Below are 22,691 nucleotides of genomic sequence, written 5' to 3' on the forward strand. Positions count from 1 at the left end.
CAGGAAATAATCGCATTCTTTCTTTAATACAACACGGACCGCATAGAGAACGACGCCTCCAAATATTCTTCTTTGCTGTGGAAACTTGCTTACCAAGCAATTACCTTGCAATGTTAGGATGATTCACATACAGGCTCAAAGACTCTCCTTTGATAAGATACGGACCGCATAGAAAACGACGTGTCCAACAACTCTTCTTTGTTTCATTTATTCGTTGCCGGGAGAAATTTTGTATCTAGCCGTTACACATATAGACGACACACTGACTGATGGAAGGGATTAATTAAGTATGCAGTTGAGATGGTCTCAGTTGCCATGATATACATACCAAGTTTCGTAAACATTGGTTCATACATTCCAAAGCTGATGAGGGGAAAGCACAGGCACACAGGATGGAGATCGCATAAGCCTACGTTTTAATTTCTTAAATAAAGAAAGTGGGTAATTGACTTAATAACCGAGTACTGTATGAAATCTGAGTAGCCCATGTGACACAGGCTGAATGGCTGAATACTTAATCGTCTTAACAAAAAAGTTACTGATTTGCCAGCTGAATCAGTTATCTAGTCAATATCTTATTGCATGGGTAACGCTGGCTTCTTCTTCGAGGATAAAGCGGCCGGAGCACCAAGGTCGCCTTCATGTTGTGAAGCTTAGGCACAAAAACAGATTTACTCTTACCATTTTTAATTACGAAGATGCTGAGCATAATAAGTTGACCCAACGAATGTTAAGTGTATGAAAGTCAGTTACTGTAATATGCTGCATACTTGGTTCTTTTATTGAAGTCTAAAATCGACGTACCTGTCACTGTTCACATAGAACGTCATAGGAAATTGAAAGGACAAAGAATCGATCTTCAGAAAGGTTCTCGGCACCTGCCCTTTTGACGTTGCCACATTCTCGATTGTGCTAGTGTCTGCTGTTTTACTCCGCTGTCAATTTCTTCACTTAAATATCGCTGAATGGGCTTATGTGGGTGATTGATGTACCTGAAGTGATTTTAATGAAACTTTCTAATCGTGATACTATGTTCTACTTTGCCTGGAGGGAGTGAGGAAACCATGAAATATCTCAAGATGGCTGCTATCTGTGCTGGGATAGGAATCAAGGACTCTCGAATGCGAATGTAGGACGGATACTGCTAACCCAACTCGCTCAGTTTTACCAATGATAATTAGGCTTCCCAATTAAATGTAAAAACATTTTTTAAAAAAATTCCAATGAATAACAAATATGAAGAAAGTCGTCTTCTGGGTTTTGGCGCCGTGTATTCTTCGTTCTGGCCGACGTTTCGGAGGAACGTATCGCCTCAATCTTCAGAGTAGGTGAATGGCTTGTGAATGCAGAGAGCTACCTGCTCTAAAGATGGAGGCCATACGTTCCTCTGAAACGTCGGCCAAAACGAAGAATACACGGCGCCAAAACCCAGAAGACGACTTTCTTCATAGTCATCGCTGTGAAAACCTCAAAATTTACATAAATAACAAATATGATTTAATGATTGAAACAGTTGGTAATGGTTTTGTTAATTTTAATGGAACAATCATTTTTGTTGGTGTTTTTCAAAAACCAGTGACATTTAATGTAAATGAATTATGAGATAAAAATATTACAGTTCATATCACGGAGTAGCATAGTCACTTGAGGCACTATGCTACAAGTCTGAAGGTCGCGTGGTCGAATCCCGATGATGTGGATTTTTTTTTTTCAATTTACCTAGTCCTTTCAGCCGCACTGTGGGCCTGGGGTCGACTCAGCCTATCACAGAAATGAGTACCAGGATTGATCCTGGGGGTAAAGGACGGCCGGCGCGTAAGGCTGACAACCTAACCGCCATCTATGAGCCGATTGTCTAGAAAATGTGGAAGCCTCGACGTCTCACAATCCTATTGGCCTCCACGGCTTGTTACAGGATAGCTTTACCTTTTTTTTACATTCATGGCGTGTAAGGAGGAATAAATTGATCAACGATCCAGTTATTCGAGTGACGCAATAGATACTTCTGAAGAAAATTGTAACGTACAGCGGAAAGCCTGGGGAATATTTTGATTCTTGAGGTTCTCACGGTCATGAATATGGAGGTTAGGGCTCCTGTCTTGCGAGAGCTGAGGCCACGTGGTCTGGTGAGAAGTTGTCAGTATTTATTACAGGCATGCGTCTCATATTTCCAGGTCCCTTTGAATATGGAAGCAGCAGTTTCATCCTAAATATTAGTGACTTCATACCGGATTGTGCATTGTTACATCCCACAAGGAATATTCATACATTCAGCTATAAGTGGATCAGACAACGGACTCTTTTAAAAGGTAAGGAAAACAGAAGATAATACTACTCGTATATACTCACAATTAGTGGGCTTTACTCCTTTGCCCACCGTCCGGTATTCTAGAAATTAGAGAACACAACGTTTCGGAAACTGGATCTGTTTCCGTCCTCAGGTGAGAGGCGAAGACACCTGCTCTCTTGGGTCCCTTAAAAGAGCATGTGTCTCAACCCTCACCTGAGGACGGAAACGGATCCATTTTCCGAAACGTTTTGTTCCTAGTTTCTAGAATACTAGAAGACGGATAAAGTCCAAAAGCCCAGTAATTCTGAGCAATATACACCATCGTCAAAACCCTTTTGAATCTAATAATACTACATGTCAAGTTATTTATTCTTTAATTGTATAAAAATGTGCATGTAATTGAAAACGTTTTTGAATATAAAATTGTTTTCTTATTACGTAGACCTAAATAGTTCACACAGGGATAATCGTAAACCAAGACTGACTCTTAAATGCGTTCGGATTTTAGTACAGACACTGTCAGACATCACAAATAACGTCCAATATATTTTGTGGACAGACTAAGCATCTCATTTGGCAAACGTCGTTTCTGCAGTCTTTTTGGTGGACCTCGGCCACTTTTCTAGTTTCTTAATCTATACACAGTCGGTAGGACTCCTTGGACGGGGGATCAGCCCGTCGCAAGGCCGCTACCTACACACAGAGCTACAAGAACACAGAATAAACGCACACAGACACCCGGGCCTTGAGTGGAATTCGAACCCACGATCCCAACTTTCGAGAAACCGAAGACAGTTCATGCCTTAGACCGCGCGGCCAGTGTGATCGGTGGTAAATGTCACTACTGTTATATACGAATGTATACGAATAAGTAGCCACTAAACTCTCATTCTCCTAGACGCTTCCTGCAAAACGTTGGCCAATGGTGTCACGTTCACATCAACCTTGGCATACCCCCAAAATAATGGGAGTGAAGTCAGGCGGACGAGGTGGCCTAGCGATACGGTCGCCACATCAGTTCCATTTCTCTGGAAATTTTCGGTGTGATAAGTTCCTTTCTCATAATTCCACATCTTTGCGCCCATTCCATAAGATCGTTTCTAATATTATCCCCTTATCTACACACAGAACTTTCATGTGGACTCTTTCCTTCGTATTTTCGACAAATGTTTCGTATGAATTTATCCTTTCTCTGTTATAGTGTGAAATATTTGTACAGTAACAAAAATTCTATGACATAAGTCCACATTACCCACTGTATAAAATTAATATTATTTTTCAGCAGCTTTAAATAACAATAGATGCTAATATTTTGACATGTAGACCCATTTCTATACAACTTCCGAAATACGAGCACTAAACAATAGAAAATGTATTATAAGAAATTTTTTCTATATGGTCCGCACCACGCCCATTGCTAGGCAACAGGTCGCTAAACATATTCCTGCAGAAGAGAACCGTGGAACAATAGGACGCCCATTTCTAGGCATCAGAACGGTAAACACATCTACGAATTGTTGAAAGAGGGTATTTTCCCTGGATCCGTCCAGAGGCTATATAACTCGGAATTCCAGCGAATCGTAGGAGACGACGAAAAGGGAAGTCTCAAATTTGAGACAGTAAAATATGGTTGCGAGTTCCTAAGGACTCAAACCAGAGAAAGACTGCGCTGGCGAGAGTCAGCTGCATGCACAAAAGATAGACCCGTCCTCTCGTCAAAGAGTGCGCCCTACAAGAGCAAGACCTTAACTATCAAACAGTAATAAATATTTGGTCATGGCGCTCAACACCGAGACCTACTGACTGACTGTCTGTCTGACTGACTGGCTGACCGTCAGTCGCAATGTGATTTTTACTTTGAGTAGACAGTCAGAAGAACAGGAATTGAAGGGGTATAAAAGAGTACAACGGAGTTATACTACAAAAATAAGACTTTATATGTGTTGTAGTTATAGTGAGATTGTTATAAATCCGTTGCCAGGATACGACTAGTGAAGTCTGAGAAGTCTTACTGTAGAGTGATGGAAATCAACAATACTACGTATTATAGTTATTTGTAGTTACGACCTGTAAGTGGTCAACACATCTATTCAATCCAATCCCTGTCTGTAGTCACTAATACGAGTAAACGGGACTCTGAAATCCTTCTTCTGATTTGTTTCACTTTCGAGACATTATTTATAATGTTTATTAATTTATACTAAATGAATGGGCTTCTCTATATGTTACACGCTTCTCAGTCAGTTGACTTGTTCTCTCTTCCAGCTGACTCACCCAACCGTAATTATAATAGCTCTTGCCCGTGACATAGTTCTGTTTCTGCGTCTTATTGAAAGGATTTCGTGTAATTGTTTGACGATTGATCGCTCTGCAACACACGGTCCGCGCAGCTCGGAGCGTAATAAATACACACAGTCTACTGCACCGTCATTCAGCGTATGCGACGCAATTCAATTAACCCCCTCAATGCACAAACTGCGCTTCAGCGTTCACTTTCTGCTACTGAAATTCAAGAGGAAAGAAACTTTCACATATAAAATCTTGACATATGCTCTATTTCGTCTAAACTCGGATCCAATTTCACCCAAATTAACTCAATTTTGCAGGGTTAATGCTAGGTAAATTGCAATTGATCGACTGCTCAAGAAATTACCTGCCTTTTATGAACCCAAATAGTTTATTATCATGTTCACTAGATCGTGTCATTGAACACTACACTAAGCCATTTTCATCCAGTCCTCACCATATTATATTTCTTCAATAGTCATTTTAATATAGTCACGTGTAGGGGATTGGCGTCCGCCTCTGTGGTCCAGTGGTCAGAGTTCCTGACTACAGATCCAGAGGTCCGGGTCCGATTCCAGGCGCTACCAGATTTTCTGAGAAGTAGTGGGTCTCGAAAGGGGTCTACTGAGCCTCGTGAGGATAATTGAGGAGTTCTTTCAAGGAAATAGCGGCTCCAGCCTAGAAAACCGAGATTAACTTCGTGGGGATCCGTTGCGCTGATCACGTGACACCCTTTATCCGCTAAAGTTTGCACTAACTTCGCCGACAAGCGGCGGTCGCTCGGTCGGTATAGTTTGCTTGCGGACTACAGGCCACTGAGTAGGGGATTGGCGTGACTGATAATATTGGGCTCTGGATTAAATGATTGGATTTATTGCATTTCTTTACAATTATAGTCAATTATAACAGTTCACTCACTGAACTCATTCTTAACAACGTCTGTCTGAAGAAACTCCCACTAACCTCGGACTGATCTTTTCCTATAATTCACGAATGCACTGCCTTTTATAGCTTCCACGCGGCCTGGATAGAAGGCACCATGACTTACAGTTCCTCTGTTAGTGTCTCTTTCATCCGTTGTGACGAAACGTGTCTCCATCTCGGGGCAATGATTTGATTCCCCCAAGCGTGTTCGTTGCCGCGAAACGTGGTTAAACAATCCGTTGTCTACCAATGGATTATTTCATCACAGTATTATCCTACTTCTACACTCAGGTTGGGGCACGCGGTAGCGTAATTAGTTGAGGGGCTATGCTACAAGCCGGAAGGTCGTGGGTTCAAGCCCCGATGAGGTCATTGGATTTTTAAATTGACCTAATCCTTCCAGCCGCACTATGGCCCTGGGTTTCACTCAGCCTCTAACAGAAATGATTACCAGGAATTAATTAAATAATTTTCCTGGGGAGTAAAGCGCGGCCGGTGCGTAAGGCTGACAACCTTACCGCCATCTTCGAGCCGATTGTCAAGATAATGTGAGACCCTCAACGTCTCACAACCCTATGGGCCTTCATGGCCTGTTACAGGAATAGCTTCATTTTACTTTTTTACTACACTTAGATTCCTGCAGAGGTCCCTTCTCTTTAGATATATTGCTCGTCTGATTCTGTATTTTTTTTTTTTTTTTTGGTGACTGTGCATCCTACTTGGCAGAAGGTACCAATCATTAATCTCCTATATATGCTTGTTCATCCTGCCGTTATAAAATATCCCGTCCTTATTAAAATATTTCATTTTTCTGCAACATTTATACGCAGCATTCGAACTGAGTTGGCTCAAGCAGTAACGTTTTTTACTTTTATCCGACTGCTACCTGGTTCGAATCTCGGTCAGCACACCCATCCTTATGACCGAGGCTCTTTTCGCTCCAGATGGCGTGAGTATGAAACGTTCCTAAGTAAAATTTTCTTTGGAGAAATTTCAATATATTTGGACCAAATACAGCCTTAAGTGAAACTTGATCAAAAATCCGTGCATGTGTTACGTATACGATGCATGTATTGAATCTGTCAGCTTGCTACTTCAGCTGACACGACAAAGGGGAATAATAAAAGGAAGTATCACTCTGCTTGCCAAAAGCGAAACTAAGAAAAAAGCTGGCATCACTCTAGTATCCTACGCTATGCCACTTTAATAGCAGACAACACATTTCGAGATATTACGTTTCGGAAGTGGGGTATAGCTACTGGCTAAGGGGTGGGTGTTTAAGGGGTCAGTCCCGGTAAGGGAGAGACTTTTCTCCTCTCCGCGTCGTCCAGGCTGACGTGAGATTTGATTGGCGCCCTGATGCTGTTTTGTTGCAATGGTTGTTGCGTATGCTGCTGATCGAGCAGGTGTTGTGTATTTCGAGAAGAACGCCCTCCCTGCTGACCCCGGCGTTGTCGCCTGCAAGGTCCTTCTGCGATGTAAATCTTATCTCTCATGACTGCAGCCTCTGTAACTTGCTAGGTGCGGTGATTCCCCGTCTTGCAGGCTGCAACTGAAGCCGGCTGGTACACCCTCTAAGTTGTGTTTCTCTGGACACTCAAGATACTGACGGCCACTCCCAAACCAAGGCTGCGAGGAGGCAGAGCATCCAGATGTGGTCAAGACACTGACAATTTTAACATTCTCTAAGCCCATTTTGCAATCTATATAAGCTTCGACCTTTGTAATGTTGCAAAATATGCTAACTGTTGCTGTGGTCACGTGAAGGTTACCGACCGTTATGTAGCAGCGAATTCTCGCTCAATAGCGCTGTCTCATGTTTACCATGCCGTAACCTAGCATCGGATATTTTTTCTCTAATTAATTATACCAGCTTTCAGTGGACACGGAACACTTATTTTTACAATGGCTCTTCCAGCCCATTCAGGGCCCAGGCCTCTTATTCAGTTCCGTAATCATTTTTCACAAACGGTAGAACTCCTTGGGCGAGTGATCAGCCCGTTGCAAGGCCGCCACCTAAACACAGAATAAACGCATACACACACCAAACATCCATGTCTTGAATGGAATTCGAACCCACGATCCTAACGTCCGAAAGACAGAAGACAATTCAGGACATGAAACACTATCATGTTCTACTACGTAACAAATCTTGAAAAATTATGTTAATAGACGATGCTTATTCTGCAGAACGTACACGAGTATAAATGTCCCCCGCCAGAAAATCTAAAGGGACTCAATTTTCAAAGTTCATTTAAAACTCGGGCTCTTCTCAGTGACCTTTCTTTTAAGTAGGACACTTTTCCTTGCGTATAGCGATTTGGTTCCGAAATTTTCAACCTTATCATCCGAAGAGTAAAACGATTTATTTGACTTTTATTAATCATAGTTTTACATTCATAGATATGCCGTTGTCAGTTTAATCCCATTATTTCTGCATTGCCAGCTGACCTTTCTGAATGGGAGGTCAATTCATTATGGAGGCTTTATCAGTACGTGACAGCAGGACAGTTCTCTGGCGAACACGCGCGTACCCTGAGCGGGATCAGCACCCTCAGTCTGCTCTCACACGCATCTCAAACAGACCGACCATCGACACCAGCAAAATGTGCCATTTATTGACCGAAGAGAGCAGCATGGAGCGCTTTGTAATGCGAGAGTCAGTAGCAGTGTTAGAATAATTTGTAGTTATGACCTGTAGGTGGTTAATAAATCCGAACCCCGTCTTTAGTCACGGTGACACTTGAAAATATACACACAAAATTTTGTAAATGTTGGTTCAGAATTCAAAATTTGGTAGAAGGGATACACAGATCGCATAAACCTTCCTCAGGAAAGTGGGGTAAAATTATAGCCTTTAAGGGACACATTGAAATAAAGTTTTCGCTTTCTATTCACAATGTTTATTGCAAAAAGTCTAGATAGAAACTTAGGCCACATAAAGACGTTTTGATAGAATAACAGTGTGTGTGCTGAGAGGTGCTGTTATAGAAAGGCAAGCTACGGTTTTATTAGGAGCCAGGATAGCGGAGTCGGTATAGCGACTGGCTACGGGCTGGAAGACCGAGGGGTCAAATTTCGCTTCCCGGTAGGGCCAAGAATTTTCTCTTCTTCACGTCGTCCAGACCAGCTCTGGGGTCCACCCAACCTCCTATCCAATGGGCACCGGAGGTCCTTTCCAAGGGGGTAAAACGGCAGTGGTGTGAAGCTGACCACAAAACTCCAACTAGTGTTGAGGTCAACAAAATGTGACTATATACATCCATTCCTCCATACGCCTTCGTGATGTAGTGCTTAATTAGTTAAGCACAAGGATAACTTTAACTTCACTTTTAGTGTTTTAGCAGTACATTACCGGCTGATGCGTAGCTTCTACTGCAGTCTGTTGTTGCCGTATTCTTCTCATATTCATAACTTCTTCTGATTCAGAAAGACAGAATAACAAGCGAAACCCTTTTATATAGAGTGAGCGAGAAAGGAGTTCCGAAAGCTCCCAGAGCCGTTAGATAGTAAAATATAGTCGTGATCCCAGTGGGACTGAACCAAGGATCGCTGTGCCTTCGAGGGCGAGCAGCAATTTATCAGTCAGTCAGTCTATATCGTTTCGCATAGATTTTCCCAGGTGGCTGTAACACGAAACCGGAAAACCTGCCACTGGAATGCGAGTTGCTCGGATGGTGTGAGCATAGTTTCACTCAGGCAGGAAGATCGATAGCTCCCAAGGAAATAACAATTCTTATAAATGCTGATCTGTAAACTAGAAAATTAGCAGATATGGTCACAGGGCAAATGCTCAAGCACAGGTTTTAGCGATATATTGCAAATACCTGTTATGTACACACAGACAGGAGTGAGGTTCAGGGCTATCATCTGGTGTGTTCGGGTAGAGAGGATGGAATGCAATTAACTGTCCAGGGACTAAAGGCAGTAAACATTACACAGCTGGAGAGAAAAGCAGTTCTCGCAGAAAACTTATGTCACAATGCTCAGCTCTGATGCTATTGCCTGTAACAGCCACCACTCGAGGCCACTGTTTCTGCCGGTGGTTCTAAGCAGCTTATGTTGCACTGGCTATACGGTTGCGGGGAAAATCACAAGTCTTCATAGGCTAATGGCAGTAAACAGTATACAGTTTGATGGAGGTGTAATCTCAGAGAAGACGCTGTGTTCCATTCCGTAGTCGCAGTTTATGTCGCCAATCAGAGACCGTTGCGCCGATTGCGTGGTTACGGGGGAAGTGGTAAACTTTATTATTCGTGAGCTAAATGCAGTAAACTGTGTGTGGCCGAATTTCGAAGGTACAATGTGAGAGAGGCATAGACCTGACAGAAAATTCAATACGGCAACTAGCTCTGGCTACTGATGCTTGAAATTGGTCTTCTGACAGCTACTGCCTTTAGCTATGGCCTCGTACAAAATTCGAGGTTGGTATGGCATTTGTAGGAGACGGAAGTACCCAGTCGAGTGAGTATAATTTATATTCTGGAGTCCTGGATTCCAGTCTCGGTAGCGAAACTGGCTATCGTTCATGGGGTTTATCGTGGTTCTCTGCAGGCCCTTCAGGCAATTGCCGGGTTAGAATCTCAAATTAGACCTCAGTGTCTTCCTTTCACATGTTTCCTAACTCATTATTCGCTATTTCATGACTGCATCCTGTTTTTGTTCATGCCTTAGACGGCGCGGCCATTGTGATCGGCATTAAATCCAATCCAAAACCCGTCTTATCAGTCCCTCCATAGCGTGACAACGTGCAGTTAAACCTCTTCTCCCCATCGCAATAATTTAACAGATTTATACGTGTGTGGATCTGTGTTTGGCTGATCTGTTTGCATCACATAATGAACATCCTTTACCATCAAAACATGAAGTGTATAGCAAAGAAATGAAAACTTTTTTTTTACTAAAGGCGATGAGCCAAGTTAGTGTAGTCTTTATAGCAATTGGCTACGGGCTGGACGGCCGAGAAGTCGGAGTTTGAGTCCCGGTAGGGTCAAGAATTTTATGTTCTCCACGTCATCCAGACGGGCTCTGGGGTCCACCTAGCCTTTTATCCATTGGATACCGAAGGGGAAAGCGGCCGATGCGTGAAGCTGACCGCTCACATCCAACTTGTTCCGTGGTAAAGAAAATGTGGATTATATATCCACTTCCCCATACGCTTTCATGGCGTAGTGCTTAATTATTCAAGCACAGGGACAAGTTTACCTTTTATCTTTTACTAAAGGCCGTATGATGGTTGATCTTTTGAAACTGTTCACTAACAATCCTATTATTAACCGTATAGAATCTGAACTTCTGAAAACGTCGTTGAATGAAGTGGCATTTGCAGCATACAGTCACACTCTTCTCGCGAACAGTTGCTAGCATAGAGGAGCGTGGCAAATAAACATCTGTTCAATTACAGTTATTTTAATCTTTTGAAACATTAATGATCTAATGAGTCGGAATCTTGAAATGTGCTGTATCACCAGCGGATATTTTCACAAAGCAAGCCTACACAGAATGCATGCTTAATTCTGGCCGTGTCTGCTAAATGCATTTAGATTAAATCTACGAACGCTGAACGTTCTGGTTCGTGTCAGCCCAATGAAGCTCATAATTTACATGAAGCTCGATTTCATATTTTATCTCAAAAGTGACTTATAGAGCAGTAATTATTTGTGTAGCACAAGATATTGATCTCACTGTGCCTTTAAAACGGGATTATTTCTTAATATTATTGTCACGTGTTAGTGACTAGAGACGGGGTTTGGGTTGTTAATTTGATTTACTGTGCACTGATAACTACAGACAACAGTAACAGCTTTACGGACTTAATCCTCTAAAAATCAGCACATTGCAGGAGACATGAAATATTCTATGCCTTCATTGTTTTTGCCAGGCTACCGTCTCAAGAATTGGAATTCTTTTTTGGCAGTCGAAGTCACATTTATGTTACGACCGACGGTCATTCGGCTAGTCTATCTTGGTGTCAAGCCGAATTTAGGGCCCAAGACCAGACTTTTATTGCTGTCAGACAGTTGCGTTTTTTTCCTTGTGGAGTGCCCTCTCTGACGAGAGGAAGGGTCTGTCATTTACCGCGGTCAAAATCAGTAGTACATATTATCTGTATTCAAAGTTTTACATGTCGGTATTCTACATATTCAGTTGTCAAGAGTCCGGTTCCTTGCGGACACCAGCTATTTACAGTTTTGTTGGCATAACAAATCATGCCCTAACTCATGTAGCTCATATTACAACGGCAGTCTAGTCACTTGAACGGTCGTACGCTTGACCGCCGCCAAGCTTAAGCCTCTTATATTTTGTAAGATTTGAGGCTTTCACGGCGGTGACTATGAAGAAAGCAGTCTTCTGGGATTTGGCACCGTGTATATGTGGTGTTAACCGACGTTTCGGAGGAACGTATCGCCTCCATCTTCAGGGTAGAAGAAAAAATATAAGAAATCTGCAAGCGAAGAGACCGTGAGAACNATTGTATAACGTTGTATAATCGTAAATATACGGTACTTTGAAAAGCCATATGCAGCTCGCGGCCCGCTGTTGCGGAGAACATTGTTTTGCAAGCGCTGTACTTTCAGGAGTTTGGCATCTGCCGCGAGTTCCCACGCGGGGCAAGCATAAGTCATTAGTGGTCTAATTAGTGCTTTGTGGAGGGTTATTTTAATGTTAGCGCTTAATCGCTCACTTTTGAGTAGGGAATAGATTCTAATAAATGTTCCGAAATGATATCAGAAAAAATCACACCTGACAATCTGATATTCTGATGGACCACAATGTCGAGTAGGTCACCATTTCCCGCAGGAGCGTAATGAGTGGGACATTGTGGAGCCGAAATTTTGAATTCATTTATAACAAAAAATCTAAATGTTTATCGCCTGAAGAGTAGAGAACTGTAAAAGTAAAAAAGTAAAGTAACGCTATCCCTATACCAGGCCGTGAAGGCCCATGGGGTTGTGAGACGTTGAGGGTCCCACATTGTCTAGACAATCAGCTCAAAGATGGCGGTAAGGTTGTCAGCCTTACGCGCCGGCCGCGCTTTACTCCCCAGGAAAATTATTTAATTAATTCCTGGTACTCATTTCTGTTAGAGGCTGAGTAAACCCCAGGGCCTAGCGCGGCTGGAATGATTAGGTCAATTGAAAAAATCCAGTAACCTCATCAGGACCTGAACCCACGACCTTCTGGCTTGTAGCGTAGCCCCTCAACCACAAGTGTACCATAACAAAATGGTATTTTTTCTAAAGCGTAAGAGCTCATACACAGCTACAAGCAATATTTCTCTATTAGCAGTCGGAATGCAGACCCCTGTGATTACTATTGAAACAAGGGGAGGCAAGTGTTCGACTGCAACTGCAACGGCACTTCCGCCTTTTAATCCTGGGAAGCGGTCGGTCTGATATATGTGCTAATTTGAAATAAGAAACCTTTCATGATGTTTCAGACGTGTCTCTGAGAGCTGAGCCACTTCTGCGTGTAGCTCTCGAGACTGATTACTGAGCTCATAGCGCTGTCTTGCAGTGCCACTTCTATGTGTAGCTCTCGAGGCTGCTTACTGAGCTCATAGAGATGTCTCGCAGTGCCACTTCCATGTGTAGCTCTCGAGGCTGCTTACTGAGCTCATAGCGCTGTCTCGCAGTGCCATGCACATTGAATACTACGACCTAGAGGAGATAATAAAATCTAGCAGCCATATTGCTTCATTAGTTTTAATCCTTTGCAACTGCTCCAGGTTGGATGGCTACTGATGTTGCTGGCGCTCGGCAGTGCCATCCGCGTCGTATCCGTGGTCAGTCTCCATTTCAACTGTCCTCAGTGGGGCGAAGAATTTCTGGGTGGGAACTTAATACTTCGACTTCAATTGGGGTCGTTGACTCCCGTGGTGAAAATTGTAGGCTTCTTGGCTCTTACGTCGGCGTATTCTGTTTCGTTTTCTTTGCTTGCGGAATTCCTCGAAGGACGGAGATGCAGTAATTGTTGTCTTGGCTGTCTGCCCTTTGGCAGCCCTCACTTTGAGGACTGCCGTCGAGTCGTGTAGCACCTCTGTGTACCCCCTTTCCTTTCAGAAACTGGTGGGATTTCCTCCTTGTGTCTGCCATGTTCTGCACGATTAGAGCCCATTTCGGACTTTCGCCGACTGACGCAAGGGCACATCCCGCTAGGCGGGCAATGTGGACGAGTGCCCGCATACAAGTTACGTAACGGCATCGGCGTCAGGATGGTCTTGTGTTGTGTCTTCATATTCCAACTTCAGAGATTCAATCAGGTTTGACCAGAGCTTCTGAAATTCTGTGGTGCGTACATTAGCCACGGTACGAGGTACCACTACTATTGCTACAATAATTATATACAGGAACCACACAGAGGACTTGGACTGCACAGGTCCGCGGCCAGGCCACCGACTTCATTCACACTGGTTGCGCCAAAATTCACAGTGTGTGGCTTACTCCGTTAACTTTCTGTAGAAATTATCCGCTGTTATGTAACGGCTCAGTAAACACGTTCTTCCGCAACGGATGCTCGAGGAACGATAGATGTCCTCACTGACTCACTCGGTGACCGAACTCCCTTCTGTGACAACTAGCACACAACTGGTTCTCAGCTACTGGGAAAGGACCGCATAAACAACATTGTTCCCAACAATTCTTCTCTTGTTATGCGTCCATTTGTTGCCGCGGATACGCGTTTAAAGTCGTCATTAAGCAATAGCTGTCTTAATCTGTCATTATGTCACAGTATATAATAATCCAGTTTATGTCTCCCACAAAACACATGACGTCTCTGCTACGAAAATCAACAGATTAATGGTGTTTAGGGAAACAAACGCTCTTTGTTGCGAGAATCATACAAAACGCACACAAATACTCAGTGGGCATAGTATGTGAAAGCAGGTGGCACATATAGAATCACTGGGGTTTAAAGGGTTACAAAGGCATGTGTAATATTTGTGGGTTCCTCTTCGGTGACTATGAAGAGAACAATCTTTTGGAATATGACGCTTTGTGTCTAATAGAAGTTTACGAATGTTTCGACCAAAGATACTACCTTTATCGTCATTATGCTTGCTGCTTGGTCGGCATACTCTTTGCCTCTGAGTTAGTAGGCGGTACGTCCCTCCGAAATGTCTGTACACGTCTGTCACATTACACATTTACAGTCACTGCAGTGTGACCTCTCATTCGCAACCAAGTCTGTGGAAGGGGCGGGGATTTACAATTGCGGGGGCCCCCATCAGGGTCAAGAAATTTAGGTTCTGAAAATTATTTTATCTTTACCTATTTCTTATAATAACTGAAAATACAAGCTAAGTTTTTGGGATCTTCGAGAAACAAATACCCCAATAACTTCTTCGGAAACTGTAGCAGACCCAACACCTCCCCTGTCACTCCACATTAAATCCGGCCTTGCTGTGGGATATGGCATAGACACTCTATGCTTCATGCATGCAATGCTTTGGTTGCCTAATTCAGTTCCATTATGTGCTGTGAGCAGACAATTTGTGTTGTTATTCAGTAGTAACCCATTGATTGATAGTTTGCTGGCCTTTGTTTAGATATCGGCATTGAAGGTTAACTGAAGGACGTGCTCTGTGATATACAGCTTCCTCATACATGTCAATATATCTCTGGAATTTGCAGTGAAGTCTCCTGTTTGTGTTTGGTTTAAAATCTCTCAAGTTTTGTAGATAAATAATTTTCTTCAAAATTTGAAAAGTATAGGAATTCGGTATAGTCTTATCAGGACACTGGATCTGTCCAGTGATTGAAGTTAGTTATTTCTAAGGGACCCAACTGAGTACGTGTCTTCCCTTCACCTGAGGAAGGAAATAGATCAAATTTCCGAATTTTTTCTTTTCCTAGTTTTTAGAATACTGGATGGTGGACGAAGTCCGAAACCGCAGAACCCTTTAGAATCTAAGAGTGTAACCTTGTTCACAGATTGAATTCTTGTGTTGTTTCTTAAACTAGCCTTTAGTTGGATGTCAATCTCCTTTTGGCACTGTCTGCCTGGAATTTTAAATTATTAAACATCCACAATTTTTTTCAGTTTGAAACTAATTTTGAGACCAAAATCCGTTAAACACTTCATAGGACTCATTCAACTGGTGACAGCCTTATCAAGGTTTCTGACTACACAGGAGATTAAGAAAATTAAAATTACCCCTATAACAGGCCCTGGAGGCCCATAGGGTTGTGAGACGTCGAGGCTTCCACATTTTTCCAGACAATAAATTCACAGATGGCAATAAGGTTGTCAGCCTTACGCGCCTGCCGTCCTTTACCCTTAGGAAGATTCCTGATACTCATTTCTGTTAGAGGCTGAGTCGACCATGGCCATAGTGCGGCTGGAAAAATTAAATCAATTGAGAAATCTAATGACTTCATCGGAAATTGAACCCACGACCTTCCGGCTTGTACGAGCAGCATAGTGCCTTAACGAACTACGCTACGGCATTTCCGGGCTTACACAGGAGAGGACAGGAAAATGGAAACCTACAGACAAGCTTCGAGTGGAAATGGAAACGATGATCAAAGCGTTCTGGAGTCCCAGAGTCGTGCGTGTCTAAGGAATTAAATATCTAATTTTGAACTGTCTTAATTTACTGTCCGTTAATATAACCTATTAGTTCAGCAGCACCAGCACAAAGGCACGTCAGTAGGCCCCAACCTGAGGCGGTGGGCTACATATGCGGTTTATTGTGTTTCAAAGCAATTTCTGTTATAGCTCAGGCTGGGCGCTGCCACTGTACGTGGTAAAGCAATCTCTCCGTACATCCCTCTTCCGTCGTGCGAGCAATGCAATCAGGATCCTTCAAAAATCATTACGGTCGATTTTAATTTGATTTGTGTCCCAGGATAGGACCTAATTATGCACGCATGTATACCCTTGCATTTCTCAGTTTTTTCTGTCTTATCCCAAATCTGTATATTCCTTCAGAATGAATTAATTATTTATTTCTTGGAGCATAGAAATTGTTTCATGATGTGTATATGAGCAGTCCTCACCCAGACGTCTTCCAGAAGACTGCTTTCTTTATTAAATGATGTTTTCGTTATTTCAGATTTCATATTGTCGACTGATAGGATGATTAATAAATAACGAATTAGAAAATAAGTGGAATGGAGAGGTCGTGGCATAATTTTAGATAGTGTTCCGGTATTAGTCTAGTGGGACAAGATATTCAAGCTTAGATTCGAACTTGGAACCTTCAGAATACAAAGTAAGAACGCTGCCTACACGGCTGCGACATACGATATTCGCCATGAAATTTTGCTATCAGTTACCAAGTATGCGTGGTGTAGTTCATAGCATCCCGTGTTAAATCCAGACCTCTGTCGCAAGGATGTAAAATAAATAAAATTAAAAATATTTCATAGTTAAAACCGGCAGTCTAATTTGGATAATATATCATGGCCGAAATACTGGTACTTGTGAGGGGAGTAAGTATATAGGTCAGAAATAGATATACTCATAAAGCCTAAAACATGGAGAGAAGAAAAACATTTCTCGACATATCCTGCACCAACACTGATACGCTTGTCCCATCGCTTTACCAGTGTGTCGAAACCCGCGGCATTGAAGTCTCTTGACTGTAGTCTCAGCCACTTCCGCACATAATCGGGCATCATTTGCAGCTTTCGGGGGGCACCCTCGGTTTTTTTTGTTAGTTCATAGCAGTTTTTTCCGGGACGACAAAAGATATGGAGGAGGAAGCAAGCCTGATGTGTTGAGAACTGTGTTCTGTCATGTAACTGTGCAGGAAGGTTCCATGGTAAAAGTCCGCGAGTTTTCTGAAAAGATTTGTATTTTCTCGCAGGCTGGGAATTTATACGCGTTCGATAACTTAAGCCCTATCCCTGTAACAGGCCGTGGAGGCCCATAGAGTTGTGAGACGTCGGAGCTCCTATATTTTATAGACAATCGGCTCACAAATGACGGTAAGATTGTCAGCCGTACACGACGTCCGCCCCCTAAACCCCAAAAATATTCCTGGTACTCATTTCTGTTAGCGCCAGAGTCGACTCCAGTGCCATAGTGCGGCTGAAAAGGTTAGGTCATCTGGAATCGAACACACGACCTAACGGCTTGCAGCATAGTGCCTCAACAAACTAAGCTACTACGTACCTCTTTCGATGACTATACAGAGTGTCACTGAAAGGTGAGGGCAAATTTTGGCACGAGTTCCACATACTACACCAGGAGAAATATCCGTATGAACATGTGTCCGGAAACATTAGCTGAAGGAATACTGTACATGCAGTGCTGTGCGAGATATTCCTAGTAACACCTATCATAACTGATGGATAGGTAGATGAGGACCCACTACATGGCTTCCACGCTCATCATAGTCGAATCCTCTGCATTTTTTACCTGAGGGGACACATGAAAAGCATTGTGTGTGCAACTCCGGTTGTCAACGAAGAGGCACTTCACCATTGCATTGTGGATATTTAAACGGATGCGCCGGTCCCTGATTTGACGTGACGAGGAATATAAGTAAGCCCATGGATAACATTTTGAACACCTGATATAAATGCACTATTTCAGCTGTAACACACAGATGTTTCCGGAAACACGTTGGCATGATTTTTTTTTTTTTCGTATGTGGAACTCGTGTCCAAAGTTTTCCGCACTTATCAGTTGCACTCTGTATAAAATTTGGAGGCACAAATTTTCAAATTCATGGTGAAATACACGTAATTTAATGACGGGATATTATGCCGTGCAGATTCGTTGCGATGAACACGCGACACTCTCTATCCGCTAAAGTTGGCACTACGTCGACAAGCGGCGGTCGCTCGGTCGGTATAGTTCGCTTGCGGACTGAAACCACGGAGTTTGTTTTTTGTTTTGATATTACGCGTTCCTTTTGGTACGATGTTTATAGAAGGAATGCATATAGAGTTCCTCCCTTTCCGGAAAGGGAGACACAGCTGTTCATGTTGCACTATTAACCCGTTAAACGGTTTTGCGACAAATTAAAGAATTTCATGATTATAGGAAGAACAATGACTCCAACGTCATATTAGTTTTTACTCATCACTGAAACAATTTAAATATTATAACAATACGAACTGTGTTTTTATAAGATTTTCGGTAATGAAATATTTTAAAATTACCCGGAATTAAGTGGTGGTCACCTTCGTGAATTTGGAATTTATATGACATCTTATATTCTAGTACATTTGAGGGACGAGAATACTTTTTTCCTATATATAGTTTTTAATATAGATTATAAAAAAAGTAATATACTTTAGAAATACAGAGTGTCCGAGAATGAGTGCACACAATTTAGACATTTTTGCTGATGAAATAAACAGACCCAGAAGCGTACACTGTTCAAAACCGGGCTTCCTTTGCACAGCTGTAACAAATTTTGGTTCTGCCGTCCAACACACACATACAGCCTTATGATGATCTGACGACATTCTCAAAGGAACTACGAAGTGCAATATAGCTGTTGCTGAAAGTGACGCATGCGCACACTCATGTGCGCTCGGCAGAACAAGTATCGTTTTTAAAACTTGAACTTAGTTCCGCTGCCATGTGCCGAAAACCGTACTTCAAATGTGTGCACTCATTCTCGGACATTCTGTATATCAGAAAATTTTGTTTCGTGCATCCTTTGTAAATCACTGTCCAAACCACTGCGTTCATCATGTATCTGTTTATTAAAGAAAGAACAGATAAAGTTTCTTATTCGCCCCAGCAGCTTTTCCGAGTACGGGAAAACAGTTTTGTAGGACTGATGTAATCTACTGCTTAATCCCAAGGTTTCAGTTAAGAGTTAAGTACTTATAGGAAACAGGACGGAATGAATTTTACATTTTTTTTTGGGGGGGGGGGGGATATCTCTTACATCTTCGGCCCGCAGAAAGGAAAAGAGAAAATTTAATTTTTTGCAGACCTATACAAGATTGTGTTTCCAGTCCTGGAGTATAACAACGCAATGGCGACGTTAATTGAACAGACAAGCGGAAAATTAATTTCTCTGAAATGAGATTTAGAGTCCAAGTCATGAACCAGACGATCAATGAAGTCGTTATTTATAAATGTAATAATCTACTCCATATGCTATGCATGCGATTTTGTCCTCTCGAAAACACTTAGGAAAAATCAATTTGATATCTGAAAATAAATGCCTCAGAATCATCAGAAAATTTTGGGAACAAGAGAACTGTTTTCATAATCAGTTGTGTTTCTAACAAACTAACGGAGCTGAGCACTTCCTGATAGGCCTCTAGCCCTTAAAGATTTTCCCAAAAATTTTTCGAACCAGAAGTTTCATAACATTGTCCACAGGGACCTTTCACTTGCCCCTAACTTGAGCTAGATGAATCCTGTCCATACTACTCCATCCTATTTCTCTAATATCTATTTAAATGTTATTTTCAGCCCGTCACGTCTATGTTGTCCTAGTTGTCTTTTTTCGTCTAGCTTTCCCACCAAAACCTTATATGCGTATGTTTCACACTCATTAAAGTTCCTGACGGTAGCCAACATGGCAAACGTCTCATAGTCTTTAAAATATGCCAAGAGGCTGCGGAAGTAAGTACTTCATTATAATTCAGTGTTACCGAGCACCAACATTTATTATGTCAAGATTACGGTCCTTTGGGAAGCGACGCCGTGTGGTTTTGTAGAGAGATACCATTTTTTTCCAGTACCGTTTGTGGTTCATGATAAAATTAAATCTTCGCCCATCAATATTACGTCCAACAACATAAATATTATTAATGATGCTGTATATTATCGAATTGTATTTCCTCGTATGTGACATAGCGAAAGTAATGTAACTCCTAAGTAAGAGAGTTCTTACATAGGTAAGAACCGAGCTAGTGATAGAAATCTTTTGGGGATTTTTATATGATTATTAACCACTTTCAGTGACTGTATTCGTGAATACATATGGGCAACTGACATTCTATTTCTTCGTCTATGTATTTGGGTATACATTATTTAATAAGTACGCATCTATCTCATGTCCCTTCGAATAATTAATAGATTGAATATTTGACAATTTTTACCTGAAAAATATTCTGCTTACACGTACGAGTATGAAGCAACTGGTACCAGCCTGCCATCGCTTTGAAATTCCCTCAAAAAACATGTCCTTGTCTAATAGGTCAACAAAAGTAATCAAAATTATAAGATGGGAAAACATGTTTCGGGGAGTACGCGGTGGAGTAGTTGAGGCACTATGCTACAAGGCGGAAAGTCGCAGGTTTTAGTCCCGATAAGATTTTTTTTTTCAGTTGACCTAATCATACCAACTACATTATGGCCTTGGGGTCAACTCAACCTCCAACAGGAATGAGCACCAGGAATCTTCCTGGGAGGTCTGGAATGTCGGCGCTAAAGACCGACAACCTTACCGCCATCTGTGAGCCGATTTTCTAGAGAAAATGTGGAAGCCTCAACGTCTCAAAACTCTATGGGTCTCCACGGCCTGTTACAGGGACAGCTTTGTCTTTTTAAACATGTTTCTACTTACAAACAAAAATACAATCATTTTTAGCGGGTTATTTAACGACGCTATTAATATTGCAATTATATTGTAGCGTGTACAGCCGTTGCTGTGCAATAGGCTAATAAACAACGGTGATATGCAACCAGTTTCTAGGCAACAGATCGGTAAACACGTTTCTGCGATGAGTACGCACACAGTAATAGAGTTACTGTTGTAAATGGTGTTTTCTACTAGGTCCGTGCAAAGTGATTATAAGGGCGACCCAGTTAGTTGTCGGTTGAATGTCAGCTTATGAGGTGATTAGGAGGTTGATATGAAATGGCCGCCAGCCTCGGAGTTAGTTGTTAGTAGTTAGTTGAGAGTCGAGTTTTGCACGGTAAGCTGTAAAATAGAACCCGAGCGCGTGAAGCTGAAGAATCTCCTCTGTTAGAAGCAGTTGCTAGGGAACGGCTGATGAAAACACAGCATGCTGAAAAAGAAGTTTAGCTGGTGCTGTGGTGAACTGTAAAATGTGGAGATTAGTGACGGCGCTGTAGTTACTTGTAGTTTCGAGTGGTGTGTATAAGCGGTCAGTAAATCCATTCAGCAATCCACACCCCGTCTGTAATCACACACATACACGTGACAATATATTGTCTATGATAGGACGGTTAATGTATATGGAGTAGTTTGTGGAACAATAATTGGCAGGGGAAGCCGAAGTATATTCTGAAACATGTGCACAAATCCCACATGACCTACGTGGGATAGAACATAGGATTGCCTCTGTTGGGAGCCCACGATTAACCACTTTATTTGTGACACAGTTAGAACTATGTGTATTGAAACAATATGAAAGCATTGTAAACAGGTTGTGTTGCATTGACTCGTTTTGTGGCATGTGTGACTTCTTGTTTGGCAATCGCAGTGAGCTGCAAAAAATATGCACAGACTGTTTCTATTTGCTTCTATGAATATAGCGCATGACCCGTATCTGAAAAAAATTTTGTTGGTGTTAACATGTTGAATTCGCTTGTCACATATCAGGCTTATTGGTTTTACAGCAACCATTACAGGTCTAAACCACTGTGGAAGCAAACGTGTTTGTGAAACTGAGGGTTGACTGTCACAGGAAATGAAATATTGTTCCGAGATTTGGATATGATCCTCAGTAAAAAGAGAATTTGCATGTTAATTTATGTATTTAACAAACTCACTGACAGATTCAGTACTCCTAGAACATCTCACTGAACACTACCGTGATCAATTCCGTCTCCTTCTTGTTCTCATAATTTAATCACATTTCCCTAAAATCCATCTTCTCGTTTACTTATATCTCATCTAAGTGATCATCTTCAAAAATGTTTCTCCACCAAAATTCAGTACGAAATTGTGTAAACGTAGGTGTGTTTTCATAGAAACTGAATGGTTAAAAAAGGTAAAGTTGTCCCTGTGCTTAACTAATTAAGCACTATGCTATGAAGGCGTATGGGGGGAATGGATGTAGAGACCCAGATTTTCTAGACATCGGAATTCGTTGGAAGTGAGTGGTCAGCTTCACACCCCGGCCGCTTTACCCCCGGGATATCCAATAAATAGGAGTCTGGACGACATAGAGAAGAGAAAATTCTTGACCCTTCCGGGACTCGAACTCCGACCCCTCGATTGTTCAGCCCGTGGCCAGTCGCTATACCAACTCCCAGAGATTGAATTGTTATTTTTAGCAATGCACTACGTGTTCCT

At 42.1% G+C, this 22,691-nt stretch overlaps 1 long non-coding RNA gene across 2 annotated transcripts in view; it reads left to right on the forward strand.

Annotated features, from left to right (window-relative positions):
• The first annotated feature begins 2,192 nt into the window (after positions 1-2,192).
• LOC111869710 overlaps positions 2,193-22,691 on the forward strand; it is a 185,263-nt gene continuing 164,764 nt past the window's right edge. For both annotated transcript variants that reach the window (XR_002843707.2, XR_004513582.1), the window contains exon 1: positions 2,193-2,309. This is a non-coding gene — a long non-coding RNA (uncharacterized LOC111869710). The remainder of the gene's footprint in view (positions 2,310-22,691) is intronic.

Source organism: Cryptotermes secundus, unplaced genomic scaffold (genome assembly GCF_002891405.2).
Source record: "Cryptotermes secundus unplaced genomic scaffold, Csec_1.0 scaffold2057, whole genome shotgun sequence".
Taxonomy (NCBI): domain Eukaryota; kingdom Metazoa; phylum Arthropoda; class Insecta; order Blattodea; family Kalotermitidae; genus Cryptotermes; species Cryptotermes secundus.